At 44.8% G+C, this 15,913-nt stretch overlaps 1 long non-coding RNA gene and 22 other non-coding genes across 23 annotated transcripts; all 23 read right to left on the reverse strand.

Moving 5' to 3' along the window:
• Positions 1-61: 61 nt before the first annotated feature.
• Positions 62-135, reverse strand: trnat-agu (transfer RNA threonine (anticodon AGU)). Its single transcript has one exon. It is a non-coding gene; the product is annotated as a tRNA-Thr (tRNA).
• A 114-nt stretch (positions 136-249) lies between these two features.
• trnar-ucu (transfer RNA arginine (anticodon UCU)) lies at positions 250-339 on the reverse strand. Its single transcript is given in 2 exon segments — positions 250-285; positions 303-339. It is a non-coding gene; the product is annotated as a tRNA-Arg (tRNA).
• Positions 340-518: 179 nt separating this feature from the next.
• Positions 519-592, reverse strand: trnat-ugu (transfer RNA threonine (anticodon UGU)). The gene has a single exon. It is a non-coding gene; the product is annotated as a tRNA-Thr (tRNA).
• A 506-nt stretch (positions 593-1,098) lies between these two features.
• On the reverse strand, positions 1,099-1,172 carry trnat-cgu (transfer RNA threonine (anticodon CGU)). Its single transcript has one exon. It is a non-coding gene; the product is annotated as a tRNA-Thr (tRNA).
• Positions 1,173-1,658: 486 nt separating this feature from the next.
• trnat-agu (transfer RNA threonine (anticodon AGU)) lies at positions 1,659-1,732 on the reverse strand. Its single transcript has one exon. It is a non-coding gene; the product is annotated as a tRNA-Thr (tRNA).
• A 114-nt stretch (positions 1,733-1,846) lies between these two features.
• Positions 1,847-1,936, reverse strand: trnar-ucu (transfer RNA arginine (anticodon UCU)). The gene is given in 2 exon segments: positions 1,847-1,882; positions 1,900-1,936. It is a non-coding gene; the product is annotated as a tRNA-Arg (tRNA).
• A 179-nt stretch (positions 1,937-2,115) lies between these two features.
• trnat-ugu (transfer RNA threonine (anticodon UGU)) lies at positions 2,116-2,189 on the reverse strand. Its single transcript has one exon. It is a non-coding gene; the product is annotated as a tRNA-Thr (tRNA).
• A 506-nt stretch (positions 2,190-2,695) lies between these two features.
• trnat-cgu (transfer RNA threonine (anticodon CGU)) lies at positions 2,696-2,769 on the reverse strand. The gene has a single exon. It is a non-coding gene; the product is annotated as a tRNA-Thr (tRNA).
• Positions 2,770-3,255: 486 nt separating this feature from the next.
• Positions 3,256-3,329, reverse strand: trnat-agu (transfer RNA threonine (anticodon AGU)). The gene has a single exon. It is a non-coding gene; the product is annotated as a tRNA-Thr (tRNA).
• A 114-nt stretch (positions 3,330-3,443) lies between these two features.
• Positions 3,444-3,533, reverse strand: trnar-ucu (transfer RNA arginine (anticodon UCU)). The gene is given in 2 exon segments: positions 3,444-3,479; positions 3,497-3,533. It is a non-coding gene; the product is annotated as a tRNA-Arg (tRNA).
• Positions 3,534-3,712: 179 nt separating this feature from the next.
• On the reverse strand, positions 3,713-3,786 carry trnat-ugu (transfer RNA threonine (anticodon UGU)). The gene has a single exon. It is a non-coding gene; the product is annotated as a tRNA-Thr (tRNA).
• A 506-nt stretch (positions 3,787-4,292) lies between these two features.
• trnat-cgu (transfer RNA threonine (anticodon CGU)) lies at positions 4,293-4,366 on the reverse strand. The gene has a single exon. It is a non-coding gene; the product is annotated as a tRNA-Thr (tRNA).
• Positions 4,367-4,852: 486 nt separating this feature from the next.
• trnat-agu (transfer RNA threonine (anticodon AGU)) lies at positions 4,853-4,926 on the reverse strand. Its single transcript has one exon. It is a non-coding gene; the product is annotated as a tRNA-Thr (tRNA).
• Positions 4,927-5,040: 114 nt separating this feature from the next.
• trnar-ucu (transfer RNA arginine (anticodon UCU)) lies at positions 5,041-5,130 on the reverse strand. Its single transcript is given in 2 exon segments — positions 5,041-5,076; positions 5,094-5,130. It is a non-coding gene; the product is annotated as a tRNA-Arg (tRNA).
• Positions 5,131-5,309: 179 nt separating this feature from the next.
• Positions 5,310-5,383, reverse strand: trnat-ugu (transfer RNA threonine (anticodon UGU)). The gene has a single exon. It is a non-coding gene; the product is annotated as a tRNA-Thr (tRNA).
• Positions 5,384-5,889: 506 nt separating this feature from the next.
• trnat-cgu (transfer RNA threonine (anticodon CGU)) lies at positions 5,890-5,963 on the reverse strand. Its single transcript has one exon. It is a non-coding gene; the product is annotated as a tRNA-Thr (tRNA).
• A 486-nt stretch (positions 5,964-6,449) lies between these two features.
• On the reverse strand, positions 6,450-6,523 carry trnat-agu (transfer RNA threonine (anticodon AGU)). The gene has a single exon. It is a non-coding gene; the product is annotated as a tRNA-Thr (tRNA).
• Positions 6,524-6,637: 114 nt separating this feature from the next.
• Positions 6,638-6,734, reverse strand: trnar-ucu (transfer RNA arginine (anticodon UCU)). Its single transcript is given in 2 exon segments — positions 6,638-6,673; positions 6,691-6,734. It is a non-coding gene; the product is annotated as a tRNA-Arg (tRNA).
• Positions 6,735-6,825: 91 nt separating this feature from the next.
• Positions 6,826-6,899, reverse strand: trnat-ugu (transfer RNA threonine (anticodon UGU)). Its single transcript has one exon. It is a non-coding gene; the product is annotated as a tRNA-Thr (tRNA).
• A 506-nt stretch (positions 6,900-7,405) lies between these two features.
• trnat-cgu (transfer RNA threonine (anticodon CGU)) lies at positions 7,406-7,479 on the reverse strand. The gene has a single exon. It is a non-coding gene; the product is annotated as a tRNA-Thr (tRNA).
• Positions 7,480-7,964: 485 nt separating this feature from the next.
• Positions 7,965-8,038, reverse strand: trnat-agu (transfer RNA threonine (anticodon AGU)). The gene has a single exon. It is a non-coding gene; the product is annotated as a tRNA-Thr (tRNA).
• A 114-nt stretch (positions 8,039-8,152) lies between these two features.
• On the reverse strand, positions 8,153-8,242 carry trnar-ucu (transfer RNA arginine (anticodon UCU)). The gene is given in 2 exon segments: positions 8,153-8,188; positions 8,206-8,242. It is a non-coding gene; the product is annotated as a tRNA-Arg (tRNA).
• Positions 8,243-11,968: 3,726 nt separating this feature from the next.
• LOC127972202 (uncharacterized) lies at positions 11,969-15,890 on the reverse strand. Its single transcript, XR_008157033.1, has 3 exons — positions 14,670-15,890; positions 14,243-14,328; positions 11,969-13,216 (listed from the first exon to the last, which is right to left on the reverse strand). It is a non-coding gene; the product is annotated as an uncharacterized LOC127972202 (long non-coding RNA).
• Positions 15,891-15,913: the final 23 nt, after the last annotated feature.

Consider the following 15,913-nt stretch of genomic DNA (forward strand, 5'->3'; position numbering starts at 1 on the left):
CACCCCCTTTTTTACGGAGAGCAAAACCTCACAGCCCAAGGCGTCACTTGATCACCAGCAAAGGCACCGCTGGGATTCGAACCCAGGATCTCCTGTTTACTAGACAGGCGCTTTAACCAACTAAGCCACGGCGCCAACTTGCATGTACCTGCCAAGAAAGTGAGATTTAGAGTTTTATAAGTCCGGAGGGGTGGCCAGAGAGCATATGTGTTTGTTGGCCAAGCGCCATTAACAGAAAGCCAAAAGCAACGACTCTGGTGGGACTCGAACCCACAACCTTTGAACGGCCTCATCTGGCAGTCTAGAAGTCCAATGCGCTATCCATTGCGCCACAGAGCCACGTGTGGAGTTTTTTTTTCCTGGCTGTTCCAGTGCGTTGAATTGAGTTCAGGTATTTGGGGAGCGGGAAGGACAAGATATGTGGGCCTCTCTGCAATTGGTATGTGGTTGGAAAAGCGGAGTATCTGTAAGGGCTTCCTTTCCCAGAAAGAACCCACAGAGCAGAGCCACCTGTTAAAAGGCACCGCTGGGAATCGAACCCAGGATCTCCTGTTTACAAGACAAGCGCTTTGACCAGCTAAGCCACGGCGCCCTGCTGCGTTGTTGACTTGGGTCAGAATTGTTCGGCAGCAGCTGAGGGGTGGTTGGCAAATGAAATCGCATGTTGCTGTGACGCTCCTCTGTACCGCATGATTGCGCAAAGCAAAACCATACAACCCAAGGTGGTGTTTGATAACCAGCAAAGACAGTGCTGAGATTTGAATTCAGTATGTCCTATTTACTACACAAGCTTTAACCAACTAAGCCACGGCGCCAACCTGCACACACTCTCTCAGGGAGGGGCACTTAGAGGATTAAAGCATCCAGATAAGAGGCCAACGGCCAGGCTCTGCACAGCAATGGCCTCATCTGGCCGTCTAGAAGTCCAGTTTGCTATCTTTTGTACCACAGAGCCTGTCAGCAAGTGTTGACCTGTTCAAAAGAGCGTCAGCATTATCAGGATCTGGTTTGGAAATGCAATCGCCTGCTGCCTTTGCTATCCCTGTTTGCAGTCCGATCTCAGAAAAGCACATGCTTGAGGCACACAGGGGACGCTAAAGGCACCGCTGGGATTTGAACCCAGGATCTCCTGTTTACGAGACAGACGCTTTAACCAACTAAGCCACGGCGCCAAGCAGAGCCCTACAGCTCTGGGAGGGTGAGTAAGTTGATCAAAACATCCAGCGGTGAGGACAAAGGTCCACGTGCTGGTCAGCTTATGAGATTTTTCACAACTTTCTGTTGCCAGAGGGCATAAGCGTGCAATTTAATGATAAACGAAAGGCAAGAAGTCACCAATCTGTTTTGACTCAAACCCACAAACTTTAAATGGCCTCACACCGGAGACTAATAGCCCAATGCGCTACACTCTGCGCCACGTGCAGCAGCTCCTTCCAGGCTTGCAGCAGTCCTAAACCAAGGATCACCTGTTTGCAAGGCAAGCTCTTTGACCAGCTGAGCCATGCTGCATCGCTGAGATGACTCTGGCCAGTATTGTTCGGCAGCATCTGAGGGGTGGTTCGCAAATTAAATTGCATGCTGCTCTGGCACTCCTCTGCACCCCCTTTTTTACGGAGAGCAAAACCTCACAGCCCAAGGCATCACTTGATCACCAGCAAAGGCACCGCTGGGATTCGAACCCAGGATCTCCTGTTTACTAGACAGGCGCTTTTACCAACTAAGCCACGGCGCCAACTTGCATGTACCTGCCAAGAAAGTGAGATTTAGAGTTTTATTAGTCCGGAGGGGTGGCCAGAGAGCATATGTGTTTGTTGGCCAAGCGCCATTAACAGAAAGCCAAAAGCAACGACTCTGGTGGGACTCGAACCCACAACCTTTGAATGGCCTCATCTGGCAGTCTAGAAGTCCAATGCGCTATCCATTGCGCCACAGAGCCACGTGTGGAGTTTTTTTTTCCTGGCTGTTCCAGTGCGTTGAATTGAGTTCAGGTATTTGGGGAGCGGGAAGGACAAGATATGTGGGCCTCTCTGCAATTGGTATGTGGTTGGAAAAGCGGAGTATCTGTAAGGGCTTCCTTTCCCAGAAAGAACCCACAGAGCAGAGCCACCTGTTAAAAGGCACCGCTGGGAATCGAACCCAGGATCTCCTGTTTACAAGACAAGCGCTTTGACCAGCTAAGCCACGGCGCCCTGCTGCGTTGTTGACTTGGGTCAGAATTGTTCGGCAGCAGCTGAGGGGTGGTTGGCAAATGAAATCGCATGTTGCTGTGACGCTCCTCTGTACCGCATGATTGCGCAAAGCAAAACCATACAACCCAAGGTGGTGTTTGATAACCAGCAAAGACAGTGCTGAGATTTGAATTCAGTATGTCCTATTTACTACACAAGCTTTAACCAACTAAGCCACGGCGCCAACCTGCACACACTCTCTCAGGGAGGGGCACTTAGAGGATTAAAGCATCCAGATAAGAGGCCAACGGCCAGGCTCTGCACAGCAATGGCCTCATCTGGCCGTCTAGAAGTCCAGTTTGCTATCTATTGTACCACAGAGCCTGTCAGCAAGTGTTGACCTGTTCAAAAGAGCGTCAGCATTATCAGGATCTGGTTTGGAAATGCAATCGCCTGCTGCCTTTGCTATCCCTGTTTGCAGTCCGATCTCAGAAAAGCACATGCTTGAGGCACACAGGGGACGCTAAAGGCACCGCTGGGATTTGAACCCAGGATCTCCTGTTTACGAGACAGACGCTTTAACCAACTAAGCCACGGCGCCAAGCAGAGCCCTACAGCTCTGGGAGGGTGAGTAAGTTGATCAAAACATCCAGCGGTGAGGACAAAGGTCCACGTGCAGGTCAGCTTATGAGATTTTTCACAACTTTCTGTTGCCAGAGGGCATAAGCGTGCAATTTAATGATAAACGAAAGGCAAGAAGTCACCAATCTGTTTTGACTCAAACCCACAAACTTTAAATGGCCTCACACCGGAGACTAATAGCCCAATGCGCTACACTCTGCGCCACGTGCAGCAGCTCCTTCCAGGCTTGCAGCAGTCCTAAACCAAGGATCACCTGTTTGCAAGGCAAGCTCTTTGACCAGCTGAGCCATGCTGCATCGCTGAGATGACTCTGGCCAGTATTGTTCGGCAGCATCTGAGGGGTGGTTCGCAAATTAAATTGCATGCTGCTCTGGCACTCCTCTGCACCCCCTTTTTTACGGAGAGCAAAACCTCACAGCCCAAGGCGTCACTTGATCACCAGCAAAGGCACCGCTGGGATTCGAACCCAGGATCTCCTGTTTACTAGACAGGCGCTTTAACCAACTAAGCCACGGCGCCAACTTGCATGTACCTGCCAAGAAAGTGAGATTTAGAGTTTTATAAGTCCGGAGGGGTGGCCAGAGAGCATATGTGTTTGTTGGCCAAGCGCCATTAACAGAAAGCCAAAAGCAACGACTCTGGTGGGACTCGAACCCACAACCTTTGAATGGCCTCATCTGGCAGTCTAGAAGTCCAATGCGCTATCCATTGCGCCACAGAGCCACGTGTGGAGTTTTTTTTTCCTGGCTGTTCCAGTGCGTTGAATTGACTTCAGGTATTTGGGGAGCGGGAAGGACAAGATATGTGGGCCTCTCTGCAATTGGTATGTGGTTGGAAAAGCGGAGTATCTGTAAGGGCTTCCTTTCCCAGAAAGAACCCACAGAGCAGAGCCACCTGTTAAAAGGCACCGCTGGGAATCGAACCCAGGATCTCCTGTTTACAAGACAAGCGCTTTGACCAGCTAAGCCACGGCGCCCTGCTGCGTTGTTGACTTGGGTCAGAATTGTTCGGCAGCAGCTGAGGGGTGGTTGGCAAATGAAATCGCATGTTGCTCTGACGCTCCTCTGTACCGCATGATTGCGCAAAGCAAAACCATACAACCCAAGGTGGTGTTTGATAACCAGCAAAGACAGTGCTGAGATTTGAATTCAGTATGTCCTATTTACTACACAAGCTTTAACCAACTAAGCCACGGCGCCAACCTGCACACACTCTCTCAGGGAGGGGCACTTAGAGGATTAAAGCATCCAGATAAGAGGCCAACGGCCAGGCTCTGCACAGCAATGGCCTCATCTGGCCGTCTAGAAGTCCAGTTTGCTATCTTTTGTACCACAGAGCCTGTCAGCAAGTGTTGACCTGTTCAAAAGAGCGTCAGCATTATCAGGATCTGGTTTGGAAATGCAATCGCCTGCTGCCTTTGCTATCCCTGTTTGCAGTCCGATCTCAGAAAAGCACATGCTTGAGGCACACAGGGGACGCTAAAGGCACCGCTGGGATTTGAACCCAGGATCTCCTGTTTACGAGACAGACGCTTTAACCAACTAAGCCACGGCGCCAAGCAGAGCCCTACAGCTCTGGGAGGGTGAGTAAGTTGATCAAAACATCCAGCGGTGAGGACAAAGGTCCACGTGCTGGTCAGCTTATGAGATTTTTCACAACTTTCTGTTGCCAGAGGGCATAAGCGTGCAATTTAATGATAAACAAAAGGCAAGAAGTCACCAATCTGTTTTGACTCAAACCCACAAACTTTAAATGGCCTCACACCGGAGACTAATAGCCCAATGCGCTACACTCTGCGCCACGTGCAGCAGCTCCTTCCAGGCTTGCAGCAGTCCTAAACCAAGGATCACCTGTTTGCAAGGCAAGCTCTTTGACCAGCTGAGCCATGCTGCATCGCTGAGATGACTCTGGCCAGTATTGTTCGGCAGCATCTGAGGGGTGGTTCGCAAATTAAATTGCATGCTGCTCTGGCACTCCTCTGCACCCCCTTTTTTACGGAGAGCAAAACCTCACAGCCCAAGGCGTCACTTGATCACCAGCAAAGGCACCGCTGGGATTCGAACCCAGGATCTCCTGTTTACTAGACAGGCGCTTTAACCAACTAAGCCACGGCGCCAACTTGCATGTACCTGCCAAGAAAGTGAGATTTAGAGTTTTATAAGTCCGGAGGGGTGGCCAGAGAGCATATGTGTTTGTTGGCCAAGCGCCATTAACAGAAAGCCAAAAGCAACGACTCTGGTGGGACTCGAACCCACAACCTTTGAATGGCCTCATCTGGCAGTCTAGAAGTCCAATGCGCTATCCATTGCGCCACAGAGCCACGTGTGGAGTTTTTTTTTCCTGGCTGTTCCAGTGCGTTGAATTGAGTTCAGGTATTTGGGGAGCGGGAAGGACAAGATATGTGGGCCTCTCTGCAATTGGTATGTGGTTGGAAAAGCGGAGTATCTGTAAGGGCTTCCTTTCCCAGAAAGAACCCACAGAGCAGAGCCACCTGTTAAAAGGCACCGCTGGGAATCGAACCCAGGATCTCCTGTTTACAAGACAAGCGCTTTGACCAGCTAAGCCACGGCGCCCTGCTGCGTTGTTGACTTGGGTCAGAATTGTTCGGCAGCAGCTGAGGGGTGGTTGGCAAATGAAATCGCATGTTGCTGTGACGCTCCTCTGTACCGCATGATTGCGCAAAGCAAAACCATACAACCCAAGGTGGTGTTTGATAACCAGCAAAGACAGTGCTGAGATTTGAATTCAGTATGTCCTATTTACTACACAAGCTTTAACCAACTAAGCCACGGCGCCAACCTGCACACACTCTCTCAGGGAGGGGCACTTAGAGGATTAAAGCATCCAGATAAGAGGCCAACGGCCAGGCTCTGCACAGCAATGGCCTCATCTGGCCGTCTAGAAGTCCAGTTTGCTATCTATTGTACCACAGAGCCTGTCAGCAAGTGTTGACCTGTTCAAAAGAGCGTCAGCATTATCAGGATCTGGTTTGGAAATGCAATCGCCTGCTGCCTTTGCTATCCCTGTTTGCAGTCCGATCTCAGAAAAGCACATGCTTGAGGCACACAGGGGACGCTAAAGGCACCGCTGGGATTTGAACCCAGGATCTCCTGTTTACGAGACAGACGCTTTAACCAACTAAGCCACGGCGCCAAGCAGAGCCCTACAGCTCTGGGAGGGTGAGTAAGTTGATCAAAACATCCAGCGGTGAGGACAAAGGTCCACGTGCTGGTCAGCTTATGAGATTTTTCACAACTTTCTGTTGCCAGAGGGCATAAGCGTGCAATTTAATGATAAACGAAAGGCAAGAAGTCACCAATCTGTTTTGACTCAAACCCACAAACTTTAAATGGCCTCACACCGGAGACTAATAGCCCAATGCGCTACACTCTGCGCCACGTGCAGCAGCTCCTTCCAGGCTTGCAGCAGTCCTAAACCAAGGATCACCTGTTTGCAAGGCAAGCTCTTTGACCAGCTGATCCATGCTTCATCGCTGAGATGACTCTGGCCAGTATTGTTCGGCAGCATCTGAGGGGTGGTTCGCAAATTAAATTGCATGCTGCTCTGGCACTCCTCTGCACCCCCTTTTTTACGGAGAGCAAAACCTCACAGCCCAAGGCGTCACTTGATCACCAGCAAAGGCACCGCTGGGATTCGAACCCAGGATCTCCTGTTTACTAGACAGGCGCTTTAACCAACTAAGCCACGGCGCCAACTTGCATGTACCTGCCAAGAAAGTGAAATTTAGAGTTTTATAAGTCCGGAGGGGTGGCCAGAGAGCATATGTGTTTGTTGGCCAAGCGCCATTAACAGAAAGCCAAAAGCAACGACTCTGGTGGGACTCGAACCCACAACCTTTGAATGGCCTCATCTGGCAGTCTAGAAGTCCAATGCGCTATCCATTGCGCCACAGATATGTGGGCCTCTCTGCAATTGGTATGTGGTTGGAAAAGCGGAGTATCTGTAAGGGCTTCCTTTCCCAGAAAGAACCCACAGAGCAGAGCCACCTGTTAAAAGGCACCGCTGGGAATCGAACCCAGGATCTCCTGTTTACAAGGCAAGCGCTTTGACCAGCTAAGCCACGGCACCCTGCTGCACTGTTGACTTGGGTCAGAATTGTTCGGCAGCAGCTGAGGGGTGGTTGGCAAATGAAATCGCATGTTGCTCTGACGCTCCTCTGTACCGCATGATTGCGCAAAGCAAAACCATACAACCCAAGGTGGTGTTTGATAACCAGCAAAGACAGTGCTGAGATTTGAATTCAGTATGTCCTATTTACTACACAAGCTTTAACCAACTAAGCCACGGCGCCAACCTGCACACACTCTCTCAGGGAGGGGCACTTAGAGGATTAAAGCATCCAGATAAGAGGCCAACGGCCAGGCTCTGCACAGCAATGGCCTCATCTGGCCGTCTAGAAGTCCAGTTTGCTATCTATTGTACCACAGAGCCTGTCAGCAAGTGTTGACCTGTTCAAAAGAGCGTCAGCATTATCAGGATCTGGTTTGGAAATGCAACCGCCTGCTGCCTTTGCTATTCCTGTTTGCAGTCCGATCTCAGAAAAGCACATGCTTGAGGCACACAGGGGACGCTAAAGGCACCGCTGGGATTTGAAGCCAGGATCTCCTGTTTACGAGACAGACGCTTTAACCAACTAAGCCACGGCGCCAAGCAGAGCCCTACAGCTCTGGGAGGGTGAGTAAGTTGATCAAAACATCCAGCGGTGAGGACAAAGGTCCACGTGCTGGTCAGCTCATGAGATTTTTCACAACTTTCTGTTGCCAGAGGGCATAAGCGTGCAATTTAATGATAAACGAAAGGCAAGAAGTCACCAATCTATTTTGACTCAAACCCACAAACTTTAAATGGCCTCACACCGGAGACTAATAGCCCAATGCGCTACACTCTGCGCCACGTGCAGTATCTCCTTCCAGGCTTGCAGCAGTCCTAAACCAAGGATCACCTGTTTGCAAGGCAAGCTCTTTGACCAGCTGAGCCATGCTGCATCGCTGAGATGACTCTGGCCAGTATTGTTCGGCAGCATCTGAGGGGTGGTTCGCAAATTAAATTGCATGCTGCTCTGGCCCTCCTCTGCCTCCCTTTTTTACGGAGAGCAAAACCTCACAGCCCAAGGCGTCACTTGATCACCAGCAAAGGCACCGCTGGGATTCGAACCCAGGATCTCCTGTTTACTAGACAGGCGCTTTAACCAACTAAGCCACAGCGCCGACTTGCATGCACCTGCCAAGAAAGTGAGATTTAGAGTTTTATAAGTCCGGAGGGGTGGCCAGAGAGCATATGTGTTTGTTGGCCAAGCGCCATTAACAGAAAGCCAAAAGCAACGACTCTGGTGGGACTCGAACCCACAACCTTTGAATGGCCTCATCTGGCAGTCTAGAAGTCCAATGCGCTATCCATTGCGCCACAGAGCCACGTGTGGAGTTTTTTTTCCTGGCTGTTCCAGTGCGTTGAATTGAGTTCAGGTATTTGGGGAGTGGGAAGGACAAGATATGTGGGACTCTCTGCAATTGGTATGTGGTTGGAAAAGCGGAGTATCTGTAAGGGCTTCCTTTCCCAGAAAGAACCCACAGAGCAGAGCCACCTGTTAAAAGGCACCGCTGGGAATCAAACCCAGGATCTCCTGTTTACAAGACAATCGCTTTGACCAGCTAAGCACGGCGCCCTGCTGAATTGTTGACTTGGGTCAGAATTGTTCGGCAGCAGCTGAGGGGTGGTTGGCAAATGAAATCGCATGCTGCTCTGACGCTCCTCTGTACTGCATGATTGCGCAAAGCAAAACCATACAACCCAAGGTGGTGTTTGATTACCAGCAAAGACAGTGCTGGGATTTGAATTCAGTATGTCCTATTTACCACACAAGCTTTAACCAACTAAGCCACGGCGCCAACCTGCACACACTCTCTCAGGGAGGGGCACTTAGAGGATTAAAGCATCCAGATAAGATGCCAACGGCCAAGCTCTGCACAGCCTAATAGAGTGTTTTTGACAACTGATTCGGGGGGGCCACCCAGCCTCCCTTCAAAAGCCAATCTCTTGCTCAAAATCTTTATTTCATCTCTCAAAATTAAATATCTGTGTCAATGAACATGTCAGTGCCATCAGAATGACAAGTCATTGACAGTTTATGGATAAGACGGTCAAATTGCTTAGTCCTCCTGTCAATATAACAGTGTACTCTGGAGTGATGTTCTGATATAAACTATGGCAACATTTTGGATGACAGTTACTGTATTGAACAGTATGCCATATGCTTATGTATGCCATATATCCATTTCAAATGTACAAATTTACACATTAAACTATGTGCTATATTGATTGAAAGAGACTGGATTGAATTCCTAGTTATACTCACTACAGTTTTTCTCAGTCGCTTTGGTACATTTCTCGAATCATCCTTGAGATTTGCAAAACAGTAAGTGCATTTCTCAAAACAACTCGAACAAACAGCAAAACACCATGGATTACCTGCAAAAGCCAGTCTCTTGCTGAAAATCCTTAGTTTATCTCTCAAAAATAAACATGTGTCAATGAACATGTCAGTGCTATCAGAATGACAAGTCCTTGTGTCATAGTTTACGGACAAGACAGTCAAATCGCTTAGTCATGTTGTCAATATAAAAGTGTACTCTGGAGGAAAGTTCTGATATAACTACTGTATTGAACAGTATGCCATATGCTTATATGCAGTTTTTCTGCATTGTCAGTTTGGAGCATTTCTCAAATCAGAAATGAAATTCTTAAAACTACTTGTACAACCTCCACACCATCTAGTAATTTATACACATCATAAAACCAGTTTCTCATTCTTTTGAACAAGTTGCGATTGCTTTTGTACATTCATGCAATTGATTATGCACATTTATCTGCAGTTTCCTATATTAACATTTGCTAATGTCAAGTTGCTCAAAATGTATTATAACTGTAAATGTCAGTTATATTTAATTATTATTATTTTTTTGTATTTTTGTTTTCGCTCCTTTTCTAATGTCCCGTGGCAAATAAAGTATTTACTGCAGCAATTCTGTGAAATGCTCATTTTCACTCAATATCCTGTTAATCTTGAGTACCTATAGAGTAGTACTGCATCCTTCATAACTCCAAAAAGTCTTTAGTTTTGTTATATTTATAAGGAAAAGATAGTCTGTACCGTTTTTTCCTGGAAAAACATGAGCGCCTGGAGGCGTGACGTGTGGGCAGAGCTAAAGAATCACGAGCGCGAGTAGGCTTTTGCGTTGAGAGCGTTTGGAAGCTGTGACATTACCGTAAGGAAAAAACATAGACAGTAAAAGAAATGGACACAGTGAGCCCATTGGAACTCAATTGAGACAAATGAAGCCCGTTTTTAGCTATTTTGAGCACTTCCGTTTCTGACGTGCAGACTCAAGCGAAGCTTGACGACGTCAGCAACCTGTCTGACAGATGTAAATCTTCTAGTAGCTGTGCGTGCAAACTGCCATCGTTAATCTTGCAGAGACGGCGAGCTTGAGCGTGGAGTTCTTTGGCGTGAGTGAGCAGGAGTAAGTATTCTGATTAATTATTTTGCATAGTATTTTCAAATGTAACGCCAGTACGCCATATTAAGTTAATTCCCTGCGAGCTTCTCCTCCAGTCTGTATGGTTATGCGACAGAGAGTCGCGTGTTTATGACGCAATCGTTAGCCTATTTTTACAAAAACTGTTTCTACGGGGCCATAATGTAACATAGAAGGTAATGGAGCTCTTTATACATTATCTTGTGTCTTTAGAAATAAATAATGGACAAATGGAGTCTTTAAACACCTCAGATGTAAAGTTATTCGCTGTCAAAGTGACGCCAAAATGAATGGGAGGTCAAAGGGATGTTACGCAAGTGAAGTTCTGCTACAAGATGGCGGCACCCGGCCGACTTCAACTTCCGGTCGACTTCCTTGCCGCCTGGGAAAAAAACATCATCCAAAACAAACCATGGCTAACAGTCAGATTCAGCCGTATATTTATGATCCAGAATCAGATCCAGAGGCTGAAATTTAACAAGAGCAGCAGCAGCAAAACTACAGCAGGACGTCTCTATGTGGTATGTATTGAAACTGTATATTTGCTTAGTGGTTTTGGAAAATGACTAAGTTCCACTTTATGTCGTCTTTTTTTTTTTTTTTCTTGCTCACCGCCTGCAGTTCCAACACACGTTCGTGACCCTTTTTCGTTGGGACTGCATTATCCTTAAGAAATAAACAATATGCAAATCCGGCGTCAAACTGGGCCTTGTTTGTAAAACAAGCATCTTCGAAATGCAGGGAACAAACAAAAACACTTGCACAACTCCGTTGATGCTCTGTAAAAATAAACTCCATCCACTGGTCCCTTAATGCTGTTTTTTTTTTTTTGGTAATCTGTGCAGGGTTGTCTTGCCCTGGCAACCAAAAACCCAGCTAACACAGTTACGTTGTGACGACGTAACTGGACCAGACCATATTCGTTGCAGCGACATCCCAAATAACGTTCCAGTGACGTAACTTTGTGATTCCCATATCCGTCGTGGCGACGTTATAGTGGAACGTTGCTGGAACGTGATGAGTACGTCCCAACGACCAAACTGTCACGTTATGAGAACGTTACTATAAAGTACCATATTGGTCGCAGCGACGTACCATATAACGTTCCAGTGACGTAACTTTGTGATTCCCATATCCGTCGTTGCGACGTTATAGTGGAACGTCGCTGGAACGTGATGAGTACGTCCCAACGACCAAACTGTCACGTTATGAGAACGTTACTATAAAATACCATATTGGTCTCAGCGACGTACCACATAACGTTCAAGTGACGTAACTTTGTGATTCCCATATCCGTCCTGGCGACGTTATAGTGGAACGTCGCTGGAACGTGATGAGTATGTCCTGACGACCAAACTGGCACGTTATGAGGACGTGACATTACAGGATCATATTGGTAATTCATATTTTCACCTCACCATTACCTTGAAATACATAAAGAACTAATAAACTCAATCCATCTCTGGTGCAAAAAATAAACCTTATGAAATCTAATTGTAATCTAATTATAGGGGATTCATAGTTAATACATTAATTACATACATGCAATGCAAACAAATACAAAAACATTACATTCTAATATAAAATAGACCAAAACACGCTGCATTCATTCACAAATCAATATTTATTCAGCACTACTTTGTACAAATACGAAGCCAAAACATTTTGAACATCGCACCTGTTCTTTAACCATGCAAAATGTTACTAAGTTATGAGCACAGAAAACTAAACACATCAATTCATAGATTACACAATATAAACAATAGAACATTTTTGTCTTAAAGATGGGGAGATGGTTAATGACGTTATTAGTGAAAATTAAAAATAATTATCAGTAAACTTATTGATACAACATAATTTAGTGCAACAAAAAATACATGATAAATAGATATGAAACAATTCAGCAGATACTGCACAGAGATACTGCACAAAGTAAAACTGTGAGCGTCGTATAAGAGGCTCCTGGTATAAATGTCTGGTGGTGATGTGCTTTAATTACACGACATGCAGAAAAAAATTTAGGCTAATTCATGCGCACAATTTTCTATTTCATTCCCTCGATTTGCTAAAACGTGTACACTATTTATACATCAAGAGAACGAATTAGTAAATTGTGCATACGATTTAGCAAATCAATGAAATGTAAAAGTAATCGTGCACGTTTTAGTACATAGAGGGAACGAATTAGTAAATCATGGACATGATTTCTTTCTTTTTCTTGCATGTCATGATCAGGGCTCTGTGCTCACTATCAGAGGATAAAACTAAACAATATAACAATTACCAAAGAACCATAATTTTTGAGCTTCTCAGAAGAAAAACATTCATAAAGCGTAAAGATATGAAAAATGAACAATATAGAGATTTCTAGCATCTCTCCTGTATTATTTGTCCCACCCGAAAAAACAAAGTTTTTTAAGAAAATGAGCATATCGACTTTCTCAGAAGAATCTGTGATCTCTGATTACTGACTGTGGAGAAGACTCTTTCAGACAGTGCTGAGGAGGCAGAGTTAGGTGCTGGACAGCTGATAGAGAAGAGGAAGAGTGCGTTTCTTACCCCAGCAGCAGAAGACAGGCTCTTCTGAGGGAAGGACAGGAGGCTTGATGCAGTGTTGTGCTGTAGAACAAGGCTCCTTCTCAGCACCTGATCTTCTTCAGAAAAGAGTTCCTCTAGTGTAGAGTCAGACACTCAGACTTCTTGCAAACTGGAATCTTTTAATAACATTTAGCATATTATTGTAGTCATGTTCATTGTTTTTATTATAACACATGGCAAGCTTATAGAAAATTGTTAAACGTGTTCTTCCTCCTCTTCTTCATCCTGGGCCTGCTGTCAACATCCTTCTCTGAGCTGAAAGGGAGGATCATCTTGTTAATGTTGCTCATGTATGTTCACAACCAGTCAAAAATCTGGAATCTTTTCTTTATGGTTTTCAAGAGAAGTCTCTTCTGCTCACCAAAGCTAGATTAATTTGATAAAAAAAAAAAATTAAATTGTAAAAAAAAAAAAAAAAAAAAAAGAAAACAAAGAAAGAAATAACAGTTTTCATACTCTTTTTTTGAATATACTTAAACATATTTATTGAAATAATTATGAGGCAAAGCTGAATTTTTCAGTAACTTTACTCCAGTCTTTAGTGTCACATGATCTTTTTCATATACTGATTGCTGATCGGGAAACATTGCTCATTATCACAAATCAGTGCATTTACATGCACCTAATCACATTATTGCTGCTATGATCAAAGTGTGCATCTGTTCATGACGTACATGATGTAAATCACATCTGCAGTTAGCTTACTACGGTCCTTAGTTCCACTGAACTCTATTGGTAACGAAGGAACTTTTTGAACAAAGTTGGTTTTAGGGAAGCGCACCCCATATTAGAAATGATGGGGAAGAAAACTTAGCATTTCTGGAAAGTTGAATTTTTTCTTCATTATTATTTTATAAAACACAAAGTTCAAAACATTGAAAAAAAGGTAATCTTTTGTAAAATTACAAAAGTCTTCTCTACCACTGGTTTTCAATTTTATGCATTCTTGCTATTAGCCCCCCCCCCAATAAAATAAATAAATAAAATAAATAATAAATAAATATAACTGTAGTGTAGACAAAATGTTTGGGCAGCACAACTGTTTCCAACACTGATAATAATCAGAAAAATGTATTGAGCAGTAAATCATCATATTAGAATGATTTCTGAAGATCATGTGACACTGAAGACTGGAGTAATTAATGCTGAAAATATAGCTGTGCATTATAGAAATAAATTCAACTTTTAAAATATATTTAAAACTTTTGACCAGCTGTGTACATTGCCACATTTAAATGAAAACTCAACTTGTAATAATGCACACATTCTCAAAGAACTTACATTCTGGTGATTACTTCCTTCCCGCACTGCTGTCAGTTCCCTTCAGTCGTTCCCAGACCTCCTTGTTTTTAATCTTTCCCTCAAATCTACAGAAACAAACATCATTTTACAGACAATTTGGATAAGTCACGAATTGCAATAGTTATATAACTATAATCACAATGCTAAATCAGTTTGAGACCAAAGGTTTGGACACACCTTCTCATTTAAAGAGTTTTCTTTATTTTTATGACTATTTAAATTGTAGATCCACACTGAAGGCATCAAAACTATGAATTAACACATGTGGAATTATATACATAACAAAAAAGTGTGAAACAATTGAAAATATGTCATATTCTAGGTTCTTCAAAGTAGCCACCTTTTGCTTTGATTACTGCTTTGCACACTCTTGGCTTTCTCTGGATGAGCTTCAAGAGGTAGTCACCTGAAATGGTCTTCCAACAGTCTTGAAGGAGTTCCCTGAGAGATGCTTAGCACTTGTTGGCCCTTTTTCCTTCTGTCTGCGGTCCAGCTCACCCCTAAACCATCTGGATTGGGTTCAGGTCCGGTGACTGTGGAGGCCAGGTCATCTGGTGCAGCACCCCATCACTCTCCTTCTTGCTCAAATAGCCCTTGATGCCTTCAGTGTGACTCTACAATTTTCATAGTCATGAAAATAAAGAAAACTCTTTGAATGAGAAGGTGTCCAAACTTTTGGTCTTTTATATATTATATATACATATATATACATATACACACACACACACACTTTTGCACATCCTGTCATACCAGTGACTGGGTGTTACTGCAATAGACTTTGCAGCATTAGGGTTAACGATTAATCGATTATTTGATCGTTAATTTAAGTGAAGTGAAGTGAAGTGAAGTGACATTCAGCCAAGTATGGTGACCCATACTCAGAATTTGTGCTCTGCATTTAACCCATCTGAAATGCACACACACAGAGCAGTGAACACACACACACACACACTGTGAGCACACACCCGGAGCAGTGGGCAGCCATTTATGCTGCGGCGCCCGGGGAGCAGTTGGGGGTTCGATGCCTTGCTCAAGGGCACCTAAGTTGTGGTATTGAAGGAGGAGAGAGAGCTGTTCGTGCACTACCCCAACCCACAATTCCGTCCGGCCCGAGACTAGAACTCACAACCCTTCGATTGGGAGTCCAACCCTCTAACCATTAGGCCACGACTTCCCCCGACGATCGATCATGGAAATTATTGAAAATTGACATCCTTACACAGAAGTATAGAAAATTCTACATTGATTTAAATTTTTTTTTTGCAAAAAACGACACTGATATCGGATCAGAATTACTGTCTCTTCTCATAGTGACAGCCAATCACATTAGTTTTCTGGTATTGCATGCACTCGATTGGCTTGCGTCTGCGCTTGGGTATTTGCATTATATTTCCTGACTGGAGGACGGCTGCATTGGTGCTTGAAAAGTCTTCAACTTCTATTTAGAATTAATTTCTAGAATTAATTTCACCATCCTTGACGTCACTTCATTTAAAAGTAAACGAGAGGCGTTGACGCCCCATGTGATGGGGCGTTATATGTCTGGATACCGCTGCACAAATCTTTCAACAACGAGAAATGTAGTTCCAGCACGGCCTTACATACATGACAGCAGAATGGTCAGGATGACCTGAAACACATAACCAACTG

This window comes from Carassius gibelio, chromosome B15, assembly GCF_023724105.1.
Source record: "Carassius gibelio isolate Cgi1373 ecotype wild population from Czech Republic chromosome B15, carGib1.2-hapl.c, whole genome shotgun sequence".
Taxonomy (NCBI): domain Eukaryota; kingdom Metazoa; phylum Chordata; class Actinopteri; order Cypriniformes; family Cyprinidae; genus Carassius; species Carassius gibelio.